At 38.1% G+C, this 24,263-nt stretch overlaps 1 protein-coding gene across 2 annotated transcripts in view; it reads right to left on the bottom strand.

The window, feature by feature from the left end:
- Nucleotides 1-24,263, bottom strand: part of AFAP1 (actin filament associated protein 1) — a 1,391,048-nt gene that overhangs the window by 1,065,076 nt on the left and 301,709 nt on the right. The window lies entirely within an intron of this gene.

The raw sequence follows: 24,263 nt of genomic DNA, 5'->3' as shown, positions 1-24,263 counted from the left end.
AAAAAGAAACATCTAGATGACAGCAACTGTGAGGAGTGACAGTTTTCTGCCTTTCCATGTCATAGCGTTCACATTCTAATATTTCAGTTAAAAAATGTTGTCAGGCATTGCAATTAGGCTTTTAATATCTAAGAGTATGTAAACAATGAAAAAGCTCTCAAGCCAAGGAACCAATGCAGCTTTAACGTTCTTTATTTAAGACAACTGCTATGCAGTAAGCTTCATCAGAAACATACGAGAGAAGTGGAACACATTTTTATATATATATATAGTGCAGTCATGATGTCATTTCCTTCCAAGCAGTGTATTCAATGAACCAAGGGGGGTGTCCTTCTAAAACAAGTAAAAACATCCTTAACAAGTAAAAAAACCCATTGTAAACTAATGACAATAGGTATTAAAAATAAATACAAATACAAGTACATATGGTATATATTAAATAGAATTGAAACAATTTGTGTACCAAGTACTTATAAACAATATTATAGTCTAATAAATGAACATTTTAAAATTTTTTTTATATATAAAAAAGATATATATACTCATAGACAAACTATCTCTGATAACTTTTATATCTGAGTACTGAACAAATGTTACAGGCCTCATTTAGACCGGGGTAGGAATAAGCATCAACCCCGATTTGCCACTCTAATTCCCTGGTCTCTAAATAGAGTGACAAGGGGCCACCCCTAGGGCCACTTGTAACATGCTCAATGCCCATAAATTCAAAACTGTGCCCGATATTATGGACAATATGTTTAGATAAAGCTTTTCTGAGGCTGCTTTAGGCTGTCTGAGTGGTTCACTTCCTGCAGCACAAGAACTTAGATTTGCAATAACATTAATGGGAACAAAGGTTCCTGGCGAGGTTCCACGTTCAAATAACTCTCAATCTGGTGCTTTATTGCAATTACCTGCTGGACTTGCAGGAGATATCTCTGGCGATTTTATAGGAGTTCCTTCTTTTCTTGTGTTCGGTACTTCAACTGTTGGTGATGTATCTTTTAATGGCACTTCAACAGGTAATTGTTTTGATAATATTTCCGAAAAATTAAAAACTTTGGATAACAAGATGTTAAAGATAAAGAAATTACAGCTGGAAGTGGCCTACTTCCAGCAATGTTTGGCAGAGAAAACAATACCTAAGGGTTCCTTCTCTCCTTACAGACCAATTTCTTGGATGATTTAGCTTAATCTGATGATTAAGCACTATAACCAACATATAACACACCTTTTGACTGAAACTGAGGAACTTGATAAGACAATTAGGTTGGATATCAATTTTCTCATTGTAAAATTAAAGCATAATAAATCCAAGAAACTACAGGAAAGCTTACCAACAAGGTATAGCTTACCCTAACATCACTAGGAATACTATCAATAACACTAACTTAAATGATGATAGTACAGAGCAAAATGATATGCCTTCTACATCCAGTAGTGACGACTACCATCAACAAAGTAATAGTGACTCTTGCCCCCCGAATGAGGGATTAAGGAGAAGTGATCGGTTAAAAGCTAATAACCAGAGACATAATAACAACTCCAACAATAAACTGCAACAGGGCCCTTTTTTAGGGGTCCGGAACAAGAAACCCCAGCAACGCTCGAAGTACAACAAATAACTTCATTTAATCTTTTTGATGATGTTTCCCTTGACAATTCTTCTAAACCAGTCATCCTTCTAAATAGAAAAGGGGACTTTAAGGTTTATAATTTTAATTATTGTCAAAGGGATTACTTTTGTACCTGACCAGAAGCCTTCCTTGGCTAAAATGTTGATTGATCTTAAATGCTACAAATTGAATTTAAAACTTCTTTTTGAAAATGCTCTGTTTAAATTACTCAGTACTTTCAACCCACCTCTTCACTCCAATTTAAGCATCTTTGAAAATGTGTGTGAATTGGACCTCAGACATCTTTTTGATAATACACATGCCTTTGGTTATCAAAGTAACATCTACTTGACCTCCTAAGTCAACTTCCTGTCAGGGTTATGAAACCTGACAAAGGTGGGGGTTTGGTTGTTTTTGATACCTGTGACTATAATAGGAGAATGCACCTTGTTTTAGATTCACCTGCTTATGAACGATCTTCACTGAATGAGATGTCGGGTGCATACAGGAAAATTAGTGGTTACCTTAGGGACTTATTTATTGATGGTTTGATCGACATTGATACTTTTAATTTCATCAACATCTCCTCTCGTGATGTTTGGTATCCCCAAACTACATAAAGATCTGGTGGACCCACCATTACGGGCTTTGGTTGATGGTAGATGTTCTGTCACTCACCCATCAGCAAGGGTCATTGATGGGATCCTTAGGAAATATCTTAAAGGTATCCCTGCCATCTGTAAGGACTCTTGGTCATTTTTAGAGTCTATTAACAGCATTGAGTTTGACACTTGCTTCAACTTCATCACCATCATACACATCGATCCCACATCTTGAAGCAGTTGAATTGTTGGTTAGTCTTGGTGCCACTAAGGAAGAAATCTCTATAGTTACACAACTACTTGACATCATTCTTTCCTCCAATTTTTTCCTCTTTGACCACCAGTATTACCTGCAGAAACAGGGAATTGCAATGGGCTCACCCTGTGGTGGCAGTGTAGCCAACATGGTGGTTGCTTACTGGGAAAATGAATTTTATGTGTTCATACTGTTTGATGGTAATGAAAGTGATGCAGTTAATCTTTTAAAATTGATGAATGACTCTTCTACTTTTTGAAATTTACTTCCAAGTTTCGTTAAACTTGTGAAGGATGTCTATAACAACTGTTATTCATCTTGTATCTACAGGAAGTCTACCTACTGTAATAGCTTCCTTCATTACTCTAGTAATCATCCCCAAAACAGAAAAGATCCATCGTCAAAGGCCAGTAATTATTTACAGCTGAGTGTGTTTTGAAAGATTTGTTTATCAATAGGGGCTACCCTCACATCTTGATTGACGAGCTTACTGAGGAGGTAACTATGAAAAGATCACTTGGATTTTACAAACCTTTATTAGTTTCTAACATTTTAGAGGTAACAATGCTATGTGACACGACAAATGTGAGTAATTTTGATTCTAGTATCACTAGGACCTCTTTGGTACAAACACCAATTGACTTTTGTACTAGCCTTGTGATTACTTTTTGTAGAGAGATTGGTCCCATTTGTGACATCATCAAAAAGAATTGGTATTTTATCCACAATAGTCCAGTACTTTTTAAGAAATTAGGTCCATCCCCTTCCATTGTTTATAGAAGAGGGAAAAACCTAAAGGAACTTTTGCAAAGGTTTAGTCAGCCTACAACACTATCTAGACAAGTAGGTAACTGCCCTTGTGGCTCTTGCAATAGATGTAAACACTTGAGAACTGGTAATTTACAATAAGGAATAAGAAATATAAAATACATTCTAAGATCAATTGTAGTCAATTGTTTACGCTGCTTTCTGTGTTTGTTGCCCATGCTTTTACATAGGGAAAACTGATCGTAAATTTAGTGATCGGATCTACCAACATCTCTATGCAATAAAAAATAAAAAAATGGACAACGCTTTATCTAAACATATTGTCCATAATATCGGGCACAGTTTTGAATTTATGGGCATTGAGCATGTTACAAGTGGCTGGCCCCTTGTCACTCTATTTAGAGACCAGGGAATTAGAGTGGCAAATCGGGGTTGATGCTTATTCTGAGGCCTGTAACATTTGTTCAGTACTCAGATATAAAAGCTATCAGAGATAGTTTGTCTATGAGTATATATATCTTTTTTATATATAAAAAAATTTTTAAAATGTTCATTTATTAGACTATAATATTGTTTATAAGTACTTGGTACACAAATTGTTTCAATTCTATTTAATATATACCATATGTACTTGTATTTGTATTTATTTTTAATACCTATTGTCATTAGTTTACAATGGGTTTTGGATGTTTTTACTTGTTTTAGAAGGACACCCCCCTTGGTTCATTGAATACACTGCTTGGAAGGAAATGACATCATGACTGCACTATATATATATATAAAAATGTGGTCCACTTATGTTTCTGATGAAGCTAAATAAAGAACGTTAAAGCTGCATTGGTTCCTTGGCTTGAGAGCTTTTTCATTGTTTGTTTTTCGTTTCCTACTTGCTTTTGAATAGTATATCTAAGAGTATGTCACAGATTACAAGCAGCACTTGAGGATAAACTTCTGCAATTAGCTTTCTGTTCTTCTGGAGTAATTACATTTGTTAAACATAAATCACAAGTAAAAGTAAGGCAAGTCTAGTATAAGAATCTCTGTATGTCTTCAGATACAATATTAAGCAATATATCTTGCAGGCCCCCACCTTTTAATGGAGACTCATTAGTGGCATGCTCCCCTCAGCTATCTCTCTGACTCAGGGGAAGGTGAGCAGTTAAAATCTTAATCATTTTTCCCATATGACAGTCTTCCAAAGTCTGGACATTAGTCAAAACAGTTTGTCAGTGGCACAAGCAGACACCTCTCCCTGTCCTAGCAAGCCATATAGTTGGTTATTAACTAACTTCAGTATCAAGCAAAATATTTCCTCTTCATTGTACAAATTAAAGAGTGACTGAGAATTGGGTATAGTTTACTGAATATAGTAAAAAAATACATGTGTTGGATTAATTGATGCATGCACCTGTCACAATGAAGACAAATACAGTGGGGATTGTCTATAATCCATGTGACTTTTTAGTCATTTGCTAGTTGGGTAAACTCACTAGGCACAATTGGCTCCATTCAGGAGTGACCAGTGAGCATGGTCCGGTTCAATGGCTTGCTCAGTGTCACATAGTTTGCAAGTGTAGACTAGGAGAATCAAACCCATGGCAACAATATGAAGCTTGTTAGCACATCATAATATTAATTATCTGACCTAAACTGCCATACAAAATGACACATAAATCATATCTGTAACCAGCAGCTGTTTATCAGTTTCCCTATGACATTTCAAACAACTGAATATTATCTCACCTATCTTCTGTTGACTCTTGGCCCTAATATAAATATAAATAAATAAGTACCCGAAACCTAGTTAATGCATAATAAAGAAATAATAACATTAGAGACTTCTTAGCTATTACTTAGCAACATGGACATTTTCCAGAAATAGTAGCGTATGCGTAAAACAGCTTACAGCATTATGCTTCGAAAGTGTTATGCATTCTTTCAAACTGACCATACAAGGGAGAAAGTACCCAGTTTTTGCTAAAATGCTAGTACTTCCTTTTCTTTAATGTGCGATAACCTTGAAGATGATTTAATAATTTAGTATATGGTGCATGACATTTGCCGTCACCTGACAATCACAAAAAACATTTCTTCCAGAACTTTGAATCTTCGCAGTACTATGTCTCTGTTATGAGTTTTGGAGGAAGGTTATTTGGTTTTGACTAACAAATATTGAAGATTTTTTTCTTTTAAGGTTGAACAGTAGCAATGGTGTGTCACCATATTGATATTTATTCTGGTCTAGCAGGACTATTTGGGTGTGGCTCCTAGATAACTAACAGCCAGTTTCCCTAGCATTTGTTTACTCCACACAACCAAATTACAAAGAAACTTTCACTATGCACTGCATTTTAATAATAAGTGATGTATCACCTTCCTTACTCATTGCTGCTGGTTTTACTTTTCTTCCTCATGGACAGATTAAGGCAAGGTTTTACATGGAGGTTCAAGTGTACTAGTTATATTAAAACAGTACCGCTTTCTTCGCTGTCACAGCTGTGCCAACATTCTCCATTTATTTTCTATCTGCACAGCATCTTCCCCATAAGATGAAGATGCAAAATATCTGTACTGTTTTGTTCACCTGCTGAATCAGTCATACAAATATGTCAATGTCAGAACAGTAATTCATGCAACTTCTTGTTTATAGCCCCTTAAAACCAATAAACTAAGCTTCCTAACCCTGCACAAACCTAATTGACCTATGACATCTCTATCTGTAAAAACTGTTACTCCTATTACTATATACTAAAAAAAAAAAAAAAAAAAAAAATAGAAAGGCAACACTTCATGCCTTTCTCTCAGAGGTTTCCAAAACTGGCCATTTACTTGTCCCTATAGAGCAGCTTTTTGAGAAAAAGAAATAGGGGCTAGCCTACAGCAGAATAAATATTGAAATATTTGATACATCAAAGTGTTTAAAGTCATCACATTTTAGGTAATGCCACCTAATATATACTAACCAAAGTTAAGGGCACATCAAATATTGATTAAACCAGAGAACAACCAAACAAAAAAGACCACAGTGAAGAACTTCTCTAGGATCAGGCAATCCGGCCTTCTTCAGCTATGTTAGAAACCTGGGTGGAAACAGCCTCCCAGACATCTCCACAGATCAAACAGTCACCAAGGCCATTGATGAGGGAAAGGCAGTCCAAGAGAACTTACCAGCTTGGACAGAACCCACAGGATTAGAGTAGCTGTTAAATGCCAAAAATGTATCATATACTTCTCCGGAAAAACAAGGTAATCCCAAGCTACCATATAGGTGGCAATCCACTGACACTCACATTGCTAAAGTGGTTAGAAACCTTCTACATTGCCCACCTGATCATGAGGGATTCCTGTTCAGAGGTGACCTGTGCCTGACATACAAGGCCATGTCGAATTAATGGACATGCTCCACCTCAAAATCTGTGTCACACTGCTGGACAGAGACACAACAACAAATGGGGTTTTTTTTTTTTTAACATAAGGGGTGGAGTAAGCCACAAAACTCTGGGCTAGGCTTATAAATGCCTTAGGGCAGATAGCCTAGTATAAACCTATGAACCTATGAACATCAAAGGAATTCACAGAACACGAGGTCCACAGACTGCTTAGCTAATGGCACCATCACAATTGGCCTATTTTGTTAGCTACTTTGTTAAAAACAAAACACAGAAAGCTTTGTAGTTCAGACAATGCCATCAATGTCTGCTTTTTAACTGATTAATCATACTGCACAAGGGGAAAGACAGGAAAACGTTTTTCACCTTCCTAAAGCAATTAAAATAAATGGCATTACCTCTCTAAAAGATATCTCAACACTACTCTTGTAGTAAACATTAACTCTCAAGAACTGATTGTTATGCCTTTACAAGAAGCTAACATGGGATTGCAGTAATTATTTCATGCTTTATATTAATGGAGTAGGAAAGTACACCAGCTTTAGAAAAGAGTCCCTAAAGACCACTGGCGGAGGGTTTAATATAAGTGCAAAAGGCTAAAAGGAAAACACCACTCTCTCAACTAAGTGCTCCACTGTAAATAGGACTGCTTCTCTATAATGTGTTCAGGGGGTAAAATGTACTAATAACAGGTTGCTTTCATGAACTCTGGTGTAAACTGGACTAACTTCTTTAGTTAAAAGAGATTCTTACACTTAATGGATTCATTTATTAAACTTCGTTATCAATTATGTGTGTAAAATGGCAAAGCTACACACAGCTGTGACTAAACAATTATGTTATAATACTATTACTCTTCACAAACAACAATTAACCAAATTACTTCAATCTCCAGGGAGGATGGGTACTTTCAAGCATCAGTTTATTTTTTCAGGAAGTCCTATGAAATCATGGTCCATTAACTGGCTTTATGAACAGAAGTAGAATATATACTCCACTAGTATTATGGCTGTTTTTAATGCCATTCTTATAGTATTCTTATAGCATCAGCTCATGGACGTTGTTTGAGATTTAGCTAAGTTTAGCTACAATATACCTATTAGAATGTGCTGCTATCTCTTAGTGCATGAAGTTAATTACTTGTCTTAAATCCAAAATGAAACAAACAAGCTCCTTTATGAGGACATTACTTTACGAATTAAGCCCAGAGAAACAAAATTTTCCTGTAATTTAAAAAGGTAGACCCCCCCCACACCTCCATTTGGACACCATTGAAACCACTGACCGTTTCTGGGAGCTGTTTATTAGATGGCTAATTTGATGGAATTTAATATTAAATAACTTATAAGGTTACTTTTTATATGTACTATTTTCTATCAGCAACCATTACCATTTATGAAAAAGCTATATGTGGGACACCCTGTAGCAATCTAGCATACACAGTGGCAGCTGTATTTCATCAAGATATAGAGTCATTGTTTTAATTTTATGTGCAAGTACAAGAGTAATTTTTTACTTTGCATCCTACTATTCTTGCTACATTTGCAAAAACTGAAAAATCGCATTGAGCAACATTCCAGGCTCTCTTGCTTTCATCCAATCATTATTTTTCTGGTCACAAGAGAGGAATTCAAATGTTAGTACAGCACTCATTTCACTTTGAACATAAGAAATATTAAGCTAGTACAACAGCATGCCTGGCAGTACTTCTGTTTACATCACTGTGTTCATGTCTTCTCAGATGCAGTCCAGTAACAGGCACTCACACCACATCTGCCTCTTCGATCCACCACATTCATTGCTGCATCTTGGCATAGAATTGTGCTGTGGTGGGTCAGGGGCAGCATGACCAGTAGGACAATACAGAACTTATCCTTTTGTTCCACTTGCCGTCTAATTTTCAGTGTGCAGTGTGCATCTGTAGCTCATTAACTGAATGAGTACTAGTGACTGCAGGCCTAAGGTTCCATTAGCAAACAACCAGGCCTCGCAAGGAAAACAAAATCAGGAGCCATCTGTCCTCTAGGGGGCAAAGCTACTGCAATACATTCCACTACCTCTTCTGGGGATGAAAAGTAAGCAATTGTTAGCTAAATCTGTACCACCTCGCTCACCCTCTTCATTTTGCATGCTAATAAAATTCTGATCAGAAGCAGTGAAGGTGGGAGTTAAACTCTCTTCCAGGGGGCTGACATAACCTGGAAGCAATTTAAAGACTGCTGCTATGACTCCTTCCTCAACACCAATAGTACAGATTTTTAGCCATCTGCCGGCTTTGAACCATGTTGCTGTACTTTATGAATCCCCTTGCCACAGGTAGAAAAATAAATATGATTTCATCTCCTCAGCAACTCTTCTCAAAGAAAGACACTCTGTCTTTGTCAAAGTAATTAAAGCACTTAATTGACAGTCTATGACTAACCGATCTGTATACAATGTGTTACAGTGCTTTACTCCTACTTAAGTATTTCCACATGACTCATCAGGTAAAAGGGACAAAGGATGAAACTCACAAAGTCAGTACTTATTGTGCAAGATAAGTCTTGTACTGACTGTGAAGATGAATCACAGTGACACAATGTTGATATACAGGACAGATCCAGACAGTATGCTTATGTAAAGGAAGATACTCAGAGCTGCAGTCGGTATGCCAATCAAAAGTAGCACAGTCGGCATCTCATCTGCACTAAGACTGACAGATGCCCTCTTCACATGCACAATCTCACATCTGCCAGTGCAGAGTCACTGCACCATGGGGTGAAATATAGAGTGCACCGAGCAACAGCTCAACACTGCTTATTTCATTAATAAAATGACCACTGCTGGGAAAGAAACTGCAGTTAGGGATGTGTGGCAGCAGGAATGGTGCATGGTAGCAGGTACGGTGCATGGTAGCAGGTATGGTGCATGCAGCAGGTAGTGTGCATGGCAGCAGGTACGGTGCATAGCACAGCATCCTATGGATGTAACGCTTGCAGAACCTGCTGAAGGAAGGGGATGAAATTACTTAAATGGTGCACATTGTTACAAGCTGTGTGTCTGCATGTTACCTAGTACAGGGGATACTCTGGGGGTTGCTTTATTTAAAGCATATACTACATCACAAGTTATGTCCCTGTGTTTTAGCACAGGATGTGTTTGGAGAAGTACAGTCACCTATATGCTTTTTTTTGGCTGAGCTGCAGAGCAGGTATTAGTGCACTTCCTAACAAGACAGAAGAACAGAAGAGGTGGCAGAATCAACTGTTCTACAAGCCCTGTTTCCTCTTAGGTTTACACTTTGTTTCTGTGAATACTCTTGGGGGAATTACTTCCTAGGATTTGCCTGTAATCTTAATTTGCTCCTTGTGAAAGAAAGAGCATGCTTCTTCATTCTGGGCATCTGTTTGATACTGACAGATACCACTGGAATCTTTACTGAATGCCCAAAGCCACCGGGAGTTTACATATGGACAGTTGCATGTTCAGTGCTCTTTCTGGCTGAGTGATGCATTGCAAAGCAGTCAGCAACCCAGTTCAACAAATAGCCAGTGTCCTTTTGTTGTATAGTGTTACTCTACAGTTAGTTATTTAGTAATACCTTAGAGTACCAGTAAACTCTCTCTCTCTCTTTCTTTGTGAGGCCCATGACCCTCAAAGCAAACTTCATGCACAAATTTACATGGTGCAGATACAACTGTAAAATTATTGAACTGCTCTGAACTGTGCTTTGCGTATCTGTACATTTGTGATTCACCATCTAGTTTCAGAATCCCCTTTACCTGTTGCTCAGTCCTGTACCAGTTGCAGTTTCTTGTGTTCTGGAGGGTATTATCGTCTGACTATCCAGCTTACTGACCACATCCATTTTAACATTTAATATTTTATAAACCACATATCTGTGTCACCTAGTGCAATTGTCAACATCTGTGTCACCTAGTGCAATTGTCAACAAGGAAGTAAGGTCCTTCTGTTTTATTACACTTTTACTGCTGGTATTCTGTTCTACTTTGATTTTAAACAGTTTTTGCTGTTTTTCTGCTCCTAAGCTGTTTGCACTATATATTTTTTGCTGGCTTTCTTGAAGCTACTTTCTGTTCTGATGTCATTGAATCTTGCTCTTTGGTTATATTTAAGCTCAACTACCCTAGTTAGAACTTAAATTAGTGTTAACTATGCTGCCAGCTACTCATATTAGTAGCCTTACCTCAATGCAAACTTTGTTGATTTTTCTTGGCTTTATCAAGTGCCTCATTGCCTCCCAGAGTGTACAGTTAGCCTGTTCTCTTACCAACCCATTCTCTGATATCATATATTATTTTAATGCCAGTCTTCAAATATATCATTTTAATTTATCAACTGTCAGTATCCTATGATACAGGAAGCATAACACCTATTATCATTATGGTTATCACTTGTCCATCTTTAGAACGGGACAGTCCCTATTTGGGCAGTTATACCTTGTGGGGAAAAATGAAAAATGGCAAATGTGCTGCTATTTTTAGACAAAAATAAGTCCTGGCTTTTCTATAATGGTTTAATAAAACAGTTACTTTGTATCTTAAACACCTTTATATGATATCAAACAAGAGAAACAAATACAATTATGTAACTGAGCTTTTATTTTTGTAACAAAATGAAACCGAAAGTCCTTTGCATTGGGAATGGACATGATTTGCCTGGAAAATTACACTTTTTCATAAAAAAGTCTCATTCTGGGTATCAGAAAAGACCCTAATCATCATGAAGTCACAAGCTGCTGTTACTTCTCAGCTGACCAGTCTGTTAGCACTGGCATACTGAGGCAGTGTAGGAACTGCCTCATAGTTACTGACAATGGCTTATGTCTAGATGTTTCAAACTCAGTCTGCAAGAAATGGAATAAAGTACTCAGGTTGCTGGTATGTCTCGTTCTATGATATACTGTCAGAAAATAACAGTATATCACTAGACTTCATCTCCTCCAACTCCCCACTTATGCCTGCCAGTCACTCAGCAAGGGGAGCAACAGTTATTTACATCCAAACCTCCACTTTCACTTACATCAGACTGCAAGCCTGAGCCCCAAAGATCTCAAAAGCCTGCTTTGAATCATAAAGTCCTTGTTATAGGGTAACTCCTTTGCCAAACACACTCACACTGCAATCAGCAGAATAGGTAAGGACAGGATTACATGCAGCTGTCTCTATGGTACTAGGATCAGGGACATTGCAAAGGCCCTCCGGAGTCTTAACTGTTCTAAATATGAGTAAATATTTATTGTAACCCATGTGGTTTAGTTCTGTGGTTTAGTGGTTATTATATTTCCTTTACATGCTGAAGGTTTGGGGTTCAATCCCCAGCGTATATACTGTGAGAATTGAGGGCTGGCATAATGGTTAAGGTGCTTATCTTAAAGACACAAGGTGCAGAGTTTGATTCTCAAGTGGGGTAATCAGGACTGGGCTTTAGTCAACTGGTGCCCTAAACAAAAGGGCTTCACAATGCCTGGTGCCATCATCCGGATTACTTTTTTCTTCCTTTTTCTCACAGTTTGTCTTATTATTCATTTTTTTTCCCTGTATTCATTCAACATATTTTAAAGAACCATTTCTTTACTCAAAAATAAACAAATAAATACTTGAAAAGCACCTCAGCTACACTGGCGCCCTACGAAGCTTCTTAGTTGACCTTTGCCTAAGGCTCACTATGGGGGTAATTAGCTAAGCTTAAAATGGTTCACAATGGCAGTTAGCCTAATGCTAACCTATGAACCTTTAACTACAGCAGGATCACAGCCTCATTTGGAGTTGGGGATTGGCATAGCAGTTAAACTGGTTACCTCACAGACAAAACTGCAAGATCTGATTCTCACCAATGAAGAACACAAACACAAACTACAAGATTTGATTCTCTCCTTTGAAGAAAATTGACTTGGCTTAAAAAATGGCCCACAAAAACAATAAAATGGGTGGGGCAGATTGCTTTAGGCTCCTGACTCTAAACAGATGCTGAAAAAATGTAGTTCAACACCTAGACTCCTAGGAAGGTAAACCACCAGTGTTATTATTCCCTCAACATTCTTCATTCTTTGCGCTAAGTTCAAAGATAAAATATTCATCTACAATGACTTCTCTTTTAGCTGGTGTCATTTTAGAGGGATCCAGGATGTGTCTCCATGGGTCCAGATTATCAATAATCACTCCTGCTTTGCAAAGGATAGGCTGCACTGCTCATCACATGGCTTTGACTTTTGGCTACCATTTTCAAAGTATTTGCTGGACATGGTAATACCATTGTGTTTCCATCTTAGAAAACTCTCCAGGATTAAGCACCTAATTGCATAGGCAGATCTTTGCTTTGGTCTCTTCTAGACTGGACTACTACCTGGGGGTAATTAATATTAAACTTACAGATGGTGCAGAACTAAGCAACTAGGCTATTTTCTGGTATGTCATGTTACCAACACATTGCATCTGTTTTCTGAGGCCTTCCTTGTCTTCCTATTTTTTACAGGATACTCTTCATGATTTTAAGAGTTAGCATACTTGTCCATTCATGGCCTGTATTCTTGCTTGCTAATGCCCTACACAAGTATTACATTTAGCTTTTGAGTGGATGTTGGCAGTTCCACAATTCAGACTTGGAACTTCAGGCTTTCAAGCATTCCACTATCAAGCCCATTACCCGTGGAACCAACTATGTCAATGGCTTCAAGAATGTTGTACCTTGGCCAGTTTTAGACAAGCTTTATAAACATACCTATTTAATATAGTTTTTAATGGAGTGGATTGAAGACATGTTGTCTGTTGTCTTTGTAAAAGTTGATATTGTTTTACTTGTGTTTTACACTTTCTAACTGCATTTTGTAAAAAGCACCTAAATGAAATTGAACGTGAGCCTGTACTATTCAAAAGTCAACTTATTACTACACCCCCACCTGCATCTTTACATACCTGTACAAGGATTTCTCAATTCCTGGACACACCTAGCATATTCCAGTAAGCAAAGTGATTTATGATGCTATCCTTATTTCTGCATGCTCAACAGAATTTTACTTCCTTATGAATAAATGACAAGAGATAATTCCCATCCAGTACAATATGTGTTATCAATTCAACAGTAATACAATGTGGCAAAAGTCTCAAAAGAAAAAACTCTATAGGAAAAAGAAATGATTCATGACTACTTACCTCAAAATATAATTTTCCTCCTTACAAAAGTGGTCTAAAAGCATTAAGCAAGACATCTGGATGAGTCATCGGAGAGTAAAAAACGGTTATAAACTTAAAGAAGCCACCAATACTAATGATAACTTGAAGACTTTCTTCAGCTACATTAGAAAACTCAGAAGTAATACCCTGTTCTGCTCTATCTTTATCTCAAGTGGAATATGCACTCAGGCCCAGAGAAGGCGGCTAATATTCTTTCAGACAGCATTCTCCCTTTTCACATCTCTAACATATCCCAGTTCCGCCAGTTTCTCCCCTAACAATCCACTGGGTAATGACAAAGCCTAAGTCATATCAGTACTCTTCAAAGCCAGAAACACTAGTTCCATGAGGACCGCCAATATTCCAGGATGTCTGCTTGAAAAGTATCAACTCCTATAAAATCTACCCCTTCTAATGGAAGCATAATCTTCTAACAGGTTATGTACCTGGGCTTGGAGAACCACCACTGCAGTGCATCTCCATAAGCACTGCTCCATGAAAGTGACCCCTGGACAGACCCTGGTAACTCTAAGCCTATCAGTCTTGCTACCTTTATCTATAAAGCCATAGAATGCATTATTCATAGGTTCATACTAGGCTATCTGCCCTGGGGCAATTATAAGCCTAGCCCAATTCTGTATGGCTTATGCCACCCCTTGATTTGAGTATACTGTGCCCTTTTTAAGGTTTAATTTACTGTGCCTCTGTCTAATAGTGACACGGGAGTAATCCCTCGGACAAACCTATGATCCCCCATCCACTTATCGAGATTCTTCTTGAAGAGATTCAGTGAGGTGCTCTGCCTCACATGAACTGGAATTATATTCCAGAGCGAAGGGAGCCTCTGGGTTATGAACCTGTCCCTCCAGCAAGTTCTGTTTATTTCTGTGCTGAGGTTTAAGTCCCTCGAGCATGTGGCTCTAAGGGATTTAGATTTACTGAGGTGGAGCATGTCCATTAATTCTGGATTTGACATAGCTTTGTATGTCAGGCATAGATCGCCTCGAAGTAGGCGGTATGCAACTGAGTAGAGCTGGAGTTCTTTTAACCGAGCAGCATATGGCATCTGTTTGAGACCCTTGATCCTCTTGGTGAGATACTTTTGGGGTCTTTCTAATTGTTGCAGGTGCAGGGTAAGGTACATCCCAAAAGGGGCATTGTATTCTATGATGGGCCTGATGAGGGATGAATAAAGGGGCGCTCTTGATCTAGATGTGAAACTCTTCGTGATGAGGTGGGCTATGTAGAAGGTCTTTCTAACCACTTTGGCAATGTGGTTTTCAAAGGAGAAATTGCTATCAACTTGGGTCCCCAGGTCCCTAATAACTTTCTCTGTACTTAATGGGTTTCCGCCTATGTGGTAATTTGTGGGCACATTGTTTTTGCCAAAGGGTATGACTATACATTTTTTGGCATTTAGCTTTAAACCATGGCGCTGGCACCAGTTATCTGTCTCTGTGAGACCTTTTTGAAGGATGTTTGTGTCAGCTGGAGAGTTGATTATGGCGCCCAGTTTGCAGTTGTCTGCGAACTTGGTGGGCCATAGTCCTCCCACGTTTGCCTGTACCTCAGAAAAGTATATACCGAACAAGAGTGGTCCCAGGACAGAACCCTGTGGGACGCCACTTGTGACCGGTTTCGAGTCTGACATGGCTCCAGCAACTCTCACTCTGTGGGTTCTGTCTTTGAGCCAGTTTGCGACCCATCTTGTGACATAGGGGTTTATATTTAAGCTGGGTAGCTTATCTATGATGCCCGAGTGGGGTATTGTGTCAAATGCCTTTGCAAGGTCCAGATACGCTGTGTGGACTACCTTCCCTTCATCTATGGCTTTGGTGACTGTTTCAAAGAAGTCAACCAGGTTGACTGAACTAATTAACTGATTACTGAACTAATTAACAGTGACATAAGCTACCACCAGTTGCTGGTCCACATTGATTTAAATTTGTTAAATTTAGTTCATATATGCCCACCTTAGCTGATTTTAGATGGAATATGTGTCAAGGTCATGGAAGCTTTATGTGAGGTACAGACTATCCATAGTTCCTGTTATAACTTTGCCAATGCCTTTGAATCCATTCACCACCTGTGAGTCACAGATAAGGTGTCCCATCAAAACATGAAGTCTTACACTTTCTGCTGGACAGCCAGTTGGTTTACCAGGAGAACTCACAGTGTAAATGCAGAAGGTTATCTCCTCTACTTATAGACATGTCTCGAGGTGTGTCCCACAGTACTCAGTATTCAGTCCCCCTTTTACTCAGTAAAATCGGACATCTGAGGCCTCTGGTTAACCCAGTATGTGGACATTTGCAAATTAGGAACAGGTGTCAACTGCCCCCATGATATCCAGCACCAGCAGCATCAAACGTTTCTAATAATGTTATGTTTTGTAAATTGTTTTATAATAAGTACTATATGTGCTAAATGCTGGTATTGCTTATGACTGTAATCTGCTTGAAACTAGCATTTACTAAATGTTCAATGTGTATTATTATCTTGGAGCTTTTCTCCCCAGGCCTCCACTGAAAATGGACATGTATCCAGTCGGACTATCCTGGTCAACAAATGTAAAATAAAAATAAATAAATAAATAATGAATCAGCCATTGGCTTAATGTAAATGCCAAGAAGTACAAAATAGTTACTTTTAGTAAGGCCCTTACCCCCTCTTCTTATCATATCTTTTGCACCCCCCATCAAACTCTACTATTAGACATTTGGGTATCTACATGAATGATAATCACTCTTTTGACCACCAGAGCTTGGATTCAGAAAGTCCTTCTGTTTTTCAGTGTTTGTCTTTTGGGTATCTCATCTAGTCAAATGATGCACAACTAGACTCCTCCTTCATTAGACCCATCATCAAATGCAAAGACCCCTTTGAAATACACCTATATCACTACCATGTATCCTCTGAGAGGCCCCTGAAAGGACCCAAAGATTATTAACTAAAAAGAACTCCAGTTTAAGCCACTTAAGCTACCTTAAAAGATTAAAATCACTTTCACTCTATTCCATCCTATATAGGCTCATGAGAGATATCTATGATTAGTGTACCGAAAGCAAACCTTGTGCTCTTTGACCGTCTCCTCCTTCATAGAATACACAATCTAACAAGAATCCAATTCAAAGACTTAAACCTCCACTGTAAGACTAACAAGACCTATAGGCATGACAAGTTTCTTACCCAATGTGTTCTCACCTTTGGAATAGACTTCTTCTGCCCATCAAATTACTGCCCTGACTGCCCTCAAAGCCAGCCTTAAAAACTAAATGGGAAACTGTAAAGTCATGACTCGTATCAATTTGAGTTATCTTTTGCCCAGGTTAAACTAGTCTACTTTTATTCCATCATGAGTGACATGGTTAAGCTTCTCAATGGCTCTCCTGCTGTAAGTTTAGTATAAACCTATGAGCGTATAAGCTGATGGTGCACAGCAGGACAGAATAGTTCACACTTCTACAAAAGCAGTATTCCAGGTTCCCTGAGGGATACACAGCATACAAAATCGAGAAGCACTGTGAACCTTGAACTACTGTACTGCATGTATTTACACAAAGCCATTTGACAGCAGATTGTAAATCTTACATGTAGGTGATAGCTGTTCACAATGCATACCAGTGCATGCCTGCAGTAGCTGGCAAGAAGTAACAAGGAATGTAAGCCAGGCAGGAAATGAAATGTAGTATGATTACTACCATTGCTGCATGTTACTGTACATTTACATCCCATCTGGGCTTCACACTCTGACTGGTGTCATAAAAGTACAGAATTCTGCCACATTACTCAGCTGTGTTGGCTTGCACTGCTGTAAATGCAATCAAGTGATGCCCTGAGGGAGTGGTTACAGAGTGTTAGGTTACTGATGTGGTGACAGCTACATACAAGAGACTTGTCAGAATATTATTCTAATTGTGTGTGTGTGTGTGTGTGTGTGTGTGTGTGTGTGTGTGTGTGTGTGTGTGTGTGTGTGTGTGTGTGTGTGTAGTATGAATTAGAGGAGTGTTTGGGACATTAGACATTCTACTTACCTGGTAGATAAATGTACAAATGTACACACTTCTGCTAGTACACATTTACAAATGAGATTTAAGAGATCCTTCACAAAACCTTAGTATGCACTATAGCTATCTACCTGTTGTATGTAAAGGTGTCTGAGATTACCTTTTAGAATACATTTGATCGCATAAGTGTTTTGAACAGCAGTAGCTGAAAAGACTGATGATCTTCTAATGTACAAAGCTATCAATTAACAACATAAATTGTGACTTAAGAATGGAGCAACAGCACAGTGGCTCTCCCTGGGAAATAGTGACAGTGAAGTTCACAGATTCCAATATTAGAAGAATAGTACATTCTATACCAGCAAGTAAGACTTTATGATTATCACACAAAAACACTATAAATCCAACACAGGATTAGAATGGGATGATCTAACAACTGGCTATTGTTCATATGTTCATAGGTTCATAGGTGTGTACTAGGCTAATGGCTTTGTAGCCTTTACAAGCCTAGCCCATAGAAGTGCCCTGGCACCATGCTGCCTGACATTAGTTCCCAGTGCCTCTATCAAGTAGAGCCACTGGACTTATCTTCGGGGTGAACTTTCTATTACCCATCCACTCATTAAGATTTCTCTTGAAGAGAGACAGCGAGGTGCTCTGCTTGACATGTATGGGAAATCTAGTTCAGAGCATGGGCAGTCTCTGGGTGAGGAACCTGTCCCTCCAGCATGTTCTGTTGATTGTGGTAATGAGGTTGAGGTCTCCGGAGCGTGTGGTGCAAAGGGATTGGGATTTCTTTAGATGCAGCATTTCTAACAGAGCTGGTTCAGACATGCCTTTGTAAGTTAAGCAGAGATCGCCTCTAAGTAGGCGATACGAGACAGAGAATAGTTGGGAGTTTTTTGAGTCTGTCCATATAGGACAAGTGTTTAAGGCCAAGGATCCTCTTTATGAGGTACTTTTGCGGCCTATCCAGTTGTTTTATTACATGAATCAATGTACTGCACTTTTGCAAGCATGTATTTGTTCATCTACATGATGTCAATAATATTTATTCTGAAATACTTTAAAATGCATATACTTTTAAGTCATTGTCAGAAACAATAAATACATACAGAAGCAGAAGGTGTTGTGTATGCATACTATTATCAATTAACTAAAAAAAAATATTTAGCCATGTTCCTAACTGCAGTTCAAGGGGGTAGTGAGTGACTCCAAAATTCATAACTGTTTTTTAGGGTATACTTCAAAGGAAGAGACAAACAAAGCCTTGCATAATCCAATCAGTATAATGAGGTGACACCAGGACCATCTTCTGACCATCTAATGATGTACAGAAGTCTACAAATCTAACCAAGCAAATTTTCTTCATTTGGCAAGTGCATGGTTTCTCCATAACATAGTTATGGTGTTTCAGTTGAAGTATTTTATAAGTGGCAACCGTTATAGCTGAACAAGCACATTTTTACCTATGATTTAAAAAACAAAATAACAGAAGTTCTGCATGTTGTACATTCATTTCCCAACAGCTAACATCTCTAAAACATCAAGACCCATTTCCTCTGATATGGTTCTTTTGAACCTTAACCCTGCTGAGCCAATGCCACAGAGACTATTCTAAATGGTAGTAAGCCCAAAGAAGATTTTCCAGTTACTTTCTCTTGTATGGCATGTTGAGTACCAGATGGAGTCAAGATAAAAAAAAGTTTTTCCTGCAGTCACCTTGGTATTATTTTTAGCCCACCTTTCATTTGAGATAAATAATTTGCCTAATATAATGACTGTTTAAATACTCAAGAGCCCTATAAAATAACTGCATGAGTATATACATATATATTTACTTATCATGATATTTATTACTCCTTAATGTCATCACATGCATGGCAAGTAATTGAAGGCAAAGCAATGTGTAGTCATCAAATAGGTGGGGGCAAGGGGTGATGCTTATTTCTCACTTTTTGATTTTTCCACTGGTGGTTGCATTGCCTTTCACTCTGACAAGAGAATGAATAAATAAATGTAAGATTGCAGTAATGCAAACATCTTATAAAATAAAGTATAGAAAGATGTGCAAAATGTTTCTTAAATTACGATAGTTAGTATTCTGTGTACAGTTGATGTGGAACTCGTGACAGAATGTTTCATAGCAGGACTGTCTCACATAAACAGTAAAGTCTGGCGACCTCATGTACTGACCATGCAGGCAGGTACGTAAATAATATGAACAAGGAACAGCTGCACATGGCATAACTGCTGCAATAAAGATAACATCACTATTGGTTCACATTACTTCCTCGGGTGTAAAGAAGCATGGGTAATGTATTAAGAGAAGAAGATAGTTTCTAAAATGATAGCAGACATGAATATGCACCCATAAATTCTGGAAAAGTTATATTGGTCACAGAGATTAGGAAGCAAAATGGAAAAGTCAGTAGCTGCCAGAAGTTACAGGCCAGGAATCAGTCATGAACTGAGCTAATTTGTCAAATACAAAAGATCAAGATAAACATAAAGGTACACAAAGCAAGTTATACAAAGCTTTCCTAACAGTAAATGATACTGCACGATTATGCGCCGGGGATAAGAATCAAATCTATTAATAAAGAGAATGTGCAGTAATAATCAAAATCAAACATTATAATTTGATATCAGTAACACTTTGTATTACTTAGAATTAATATGTGGACCATGTTCAGTGGTAGCAGCCCTGCTATGAGGGTATATGTAAATATAAAAGCCACACATCCCCAAACAAAAAGGAAAACAAGTTTAATAGATACGAAATTCCAGAAATATGTCCATGTCAAAAAGAAGAGCTTTTAAAGTACTGGCTCGGATTAATAGATTATAATGTCAAGAGAGTACATTGGGGCAGCCATGGTGGTGCAGTGATTAGCATTGCCGCCTCATAGCAAGAGGTTCTCCAGTTCAATCCTCGGCTGGGGTGCCTTCTGTGCGGAGTCTGCAAGTCCTCCCTGTGGTCATGTGGGTTTCATCCAGGTGCTCTGGTTTCCTCCCACATCCCAAAGACATGCTGTAGGTGGATTGGACATTCTAAATTGGCCCAAGGATGTGTGTGTGCATGTGTGTGCCTTCTGTGGAAGGTTGGGTGCTGGGCTGGCATCTCGACACTGTAAAACTCCACTGCCAATCATGATCGGCCAGGTGATCCACTGTGGTGACCCCTAACCAGAAAAAGCCAAAAGAAGAAGAATGTCAAGAAAGTACATTGCCTGCTGCAATTAAAAATGTTAGAACATTCCACTCAGTAGTGTATAAATTTTCACATCACTGTCTGTCTACAGACATGAGCTTACCATGGTGTGTGTGTGTGTGTGTGTGTGTGTGTGTGTGTGTGTGTGTGTGTGTGTGTGTGTGTGTGTGTGTGTGTATGTGTGTGTGTGTATGTATGTATGTGGCATACATGTGGAGCAGTTGGTTTATCATTGTCCTTGTCAGTTTGCCTGCCCAAGCTATCCCCATCTCTCAGTTTTATCAGATAATTCTTGACTTTTGTCTTCTGGCTGCTGCAGCTACCTTTTTCATCATGCATCCTGATCTCCTTTGTACAGTCTTTAAAATGACTAAAATATACACAGTATATTCACGTCTACTGATATCTTAAAATCTGGTGCGCTTTGTTATCTGACTCATTCATTTTTATACCAGTGTAACCAGCAAACTGGAATCCTATTTTTAAGCATCTACTCTCTAATGAACCTTATACAGTATAACGCATTTCACTTTGCATTTTTTTATATCTCCAAATCACCTGTATGTCTTGGCTTGCTTTTCAGATATGAACTTTATACCTCTGTGCATGTGCAGTGTGTACGTTCGTTTCTAATATTCAAACAAAAATGCTGTTACTTAAGTACGCAGTATCAGCACTACACTATATACCAAGAAACATGCCTCTGAATAACTCCTATACATTAGCATTACCTGATTAAAGAATCCTTTTCTCTGAATCACTATTACCTATCAGTATTATATCAGAGTAACTCACTTATACACTGAGCACCATGCACTTTATTTCTGAGTTAACCCTATGCATACCTCTCAACATCTTTGCACAAGAAATCTGGACAGAGCTTAAAATAATGGGATGCAAAGGGCCACAAACAGGGACAGATTTTAAACATCACTCTTAAAACTTAGAAAGCTGCTAGGATAACAGGTTTTGTGTAAGTATGCATTTTATGAAGGATGTGAAGTCTGAAACTGAAGTGTCTGTCATTATTTACTGACTGCAATCCTCAGTGATTAACCAGAAAACCACAATTTTTTATGGAACAGACCAAAAATACGAGACAACAATCTGGACATTCTGCAAAAATCTGGATAGTTGAGAGGTATATAGGTTCATAGGTTCATAGGTAGGTACTAGGCTATCGGCCCTAGGGCCCATACAAGCCTAGCCAAACAATGTACCCTGGCTTTCGCCACCCAAGAAAATTATTTTCCTGTGCCCCTGTCGAGCAGAGCCACAGAAGTGATCCCTGGGGTGAATTTCCCATTTCCCATCCAATCATCAAGATTTTTCTTGAAGAGTGCTAATGAAGAACTCTGTTTGACATAGATAGGTAGTCTGTTCCAGAGTATGGGAAGTCTCTGGGACAGGAATCTGTCCCTCCAGCATGTTCTGTTTATTGTGGTGACAAGGTTTAGGTCCCTAGAGAGTGTAGCTTGGAGGGATTGGGATTTCTTTAAGTGGAGCATGTCCAACAGCTCTGGGTTTGACATAGCTTTGTATGTTAGGCAGTGATCGCCCCTGAGTAGGCGATATGCGATGGAGTAAAGCTGTAGTTTTTTGAGACGGTCTGCATAGGGCATCTGTTTGAGGCCAGTAATCCTCTTTCTGAGGTATTTCTGTGGTCTTTCCAGTTGTTGTAGATGTCTTGTGAGGTACATACCAAAAGGGGTGTTGTACTCTATAATGGGTCTAATGAGTGATGAGTAGAGGGGAACAATGACCTCTTTTTTTCTGGATGAGAATCCTTTTGTGATGAGATGAGCCATGTAGAAGGATTTCCTGAGCACTGTGGCGATGTGATTATCAAAGGAGAGACTACTGTCCACCTGTGTCCCAAGGTCTCTTATCACATTTTCGGTATTAATTAGGCTACCAGCTATGTGGTAGTTCATGGGTACAGAGTTTTTACCAAAGGGGATGACAACACACTTTTTGGCATTGAGCTTCAGGCCATGGCTTTGACATCATATATATATATATATATATTAAATTTAGAAGATTTAATAGTATATGGTTTAAGGTAGACACATTCCAGCTTTTAAATAAAAATATATTCTCATAAAAATAAAACAAATTCATCATGAGAAAATGGGTAAAGTGGCTTACAATAAGAACAACAGACTTTGGCAGAAAACAGTATTATTATTATTATTACTATTATATGTATATATATATATATATATATATATATATATATATATATATATATATATATATATATCAGCATTACATGGGACTAACTCATTTATACGCAGAACAGCATGACATTTGTCTCATTATCACTTGAACTTTCCATTGGAGTAGTTCACTGACGCACTGAATAGCAAAGCTAAACTTTTCCAAATGCTGTGTACCAAACTTGCATACTGTGTACCAACATTTTGCAACCCAGCCTTCTTATACCTTCGAAAATACAGGGCCATTTTAGAACAAATGCCTAGAGTAAACTTATTTGCCAGTGCTATGCTATTCTGCAATATAGATAACATGGCTGATTCTGCTTTAGTGATGCAGAATGATACTTAACAGCAAAATGATATCTCAAGCAATTAACTCATAGACCAGTTATTACAAAAAATCTCTTGGGCTATTAGAAACAGTCTTGCTCTCAATTATTGCAGACATTGGAGAAAGAAGACAGCAACCAACAGAGGCTGCCTTCGACCCATAACCCATCTCAATCAATTAAAAGAATTAAATTTACAAGATTTAATAATATATGGTTTAAGGTAGACACATTCCAGCTTTTAAATAAAAATATATTCTCATAAAAATAAAACAAATTCATCTTGAGAAAATGGATAAAGTGGCTTACAATATGAACATCAGACTTTGGCAGAAAACAGTATTATTATTATTATTATTATTATTATTATTATTATTATTATTATTATTATTATTATTATGGCTTTCAGGTAAAAATATAACCCAAAAAGTAAATTCTAACATTCACATTTTCTTCAGGCACAGTGTAGATAATTATTATGTGTCCAAACATAAATAAATATATTTTTATAAAAACCTGCCAGTTTTGTGTAAGGAATGACAATTCAAATTATTCAAACCCATAACAATGAGATTTGTGTTGCACTCCAGAAATCCATGGTGCAATATCCCTGGGCGTGACAGTCTGTCTTTATCACAGCCTTCAAAGATTCCCTTCATTTTTTCTATGCAGCTGTCACTTTTTCCAGTCA

The sequence above is a fragment of the Protopterus annectens genome, chromosome 2.part1, assembly GCF_019279795.1.
Source record: "Protopterus annectens isolate FY-2018-M chromosome 2.part1, PAN1.0, whole genome shotgun sequence".
In the NCBI taxonomy this organism is placed as follows: Eukaryota; Metazoa; Chordata; order Ceratodontiformes; family Protopteridae; genus Protopterus; species Protopterus annectens.
The sequence above is the reverse complement of the archived record's forward strand: the minus strand, read 5'-3'. Positions and strand labels throughout refer to the sequence as shown.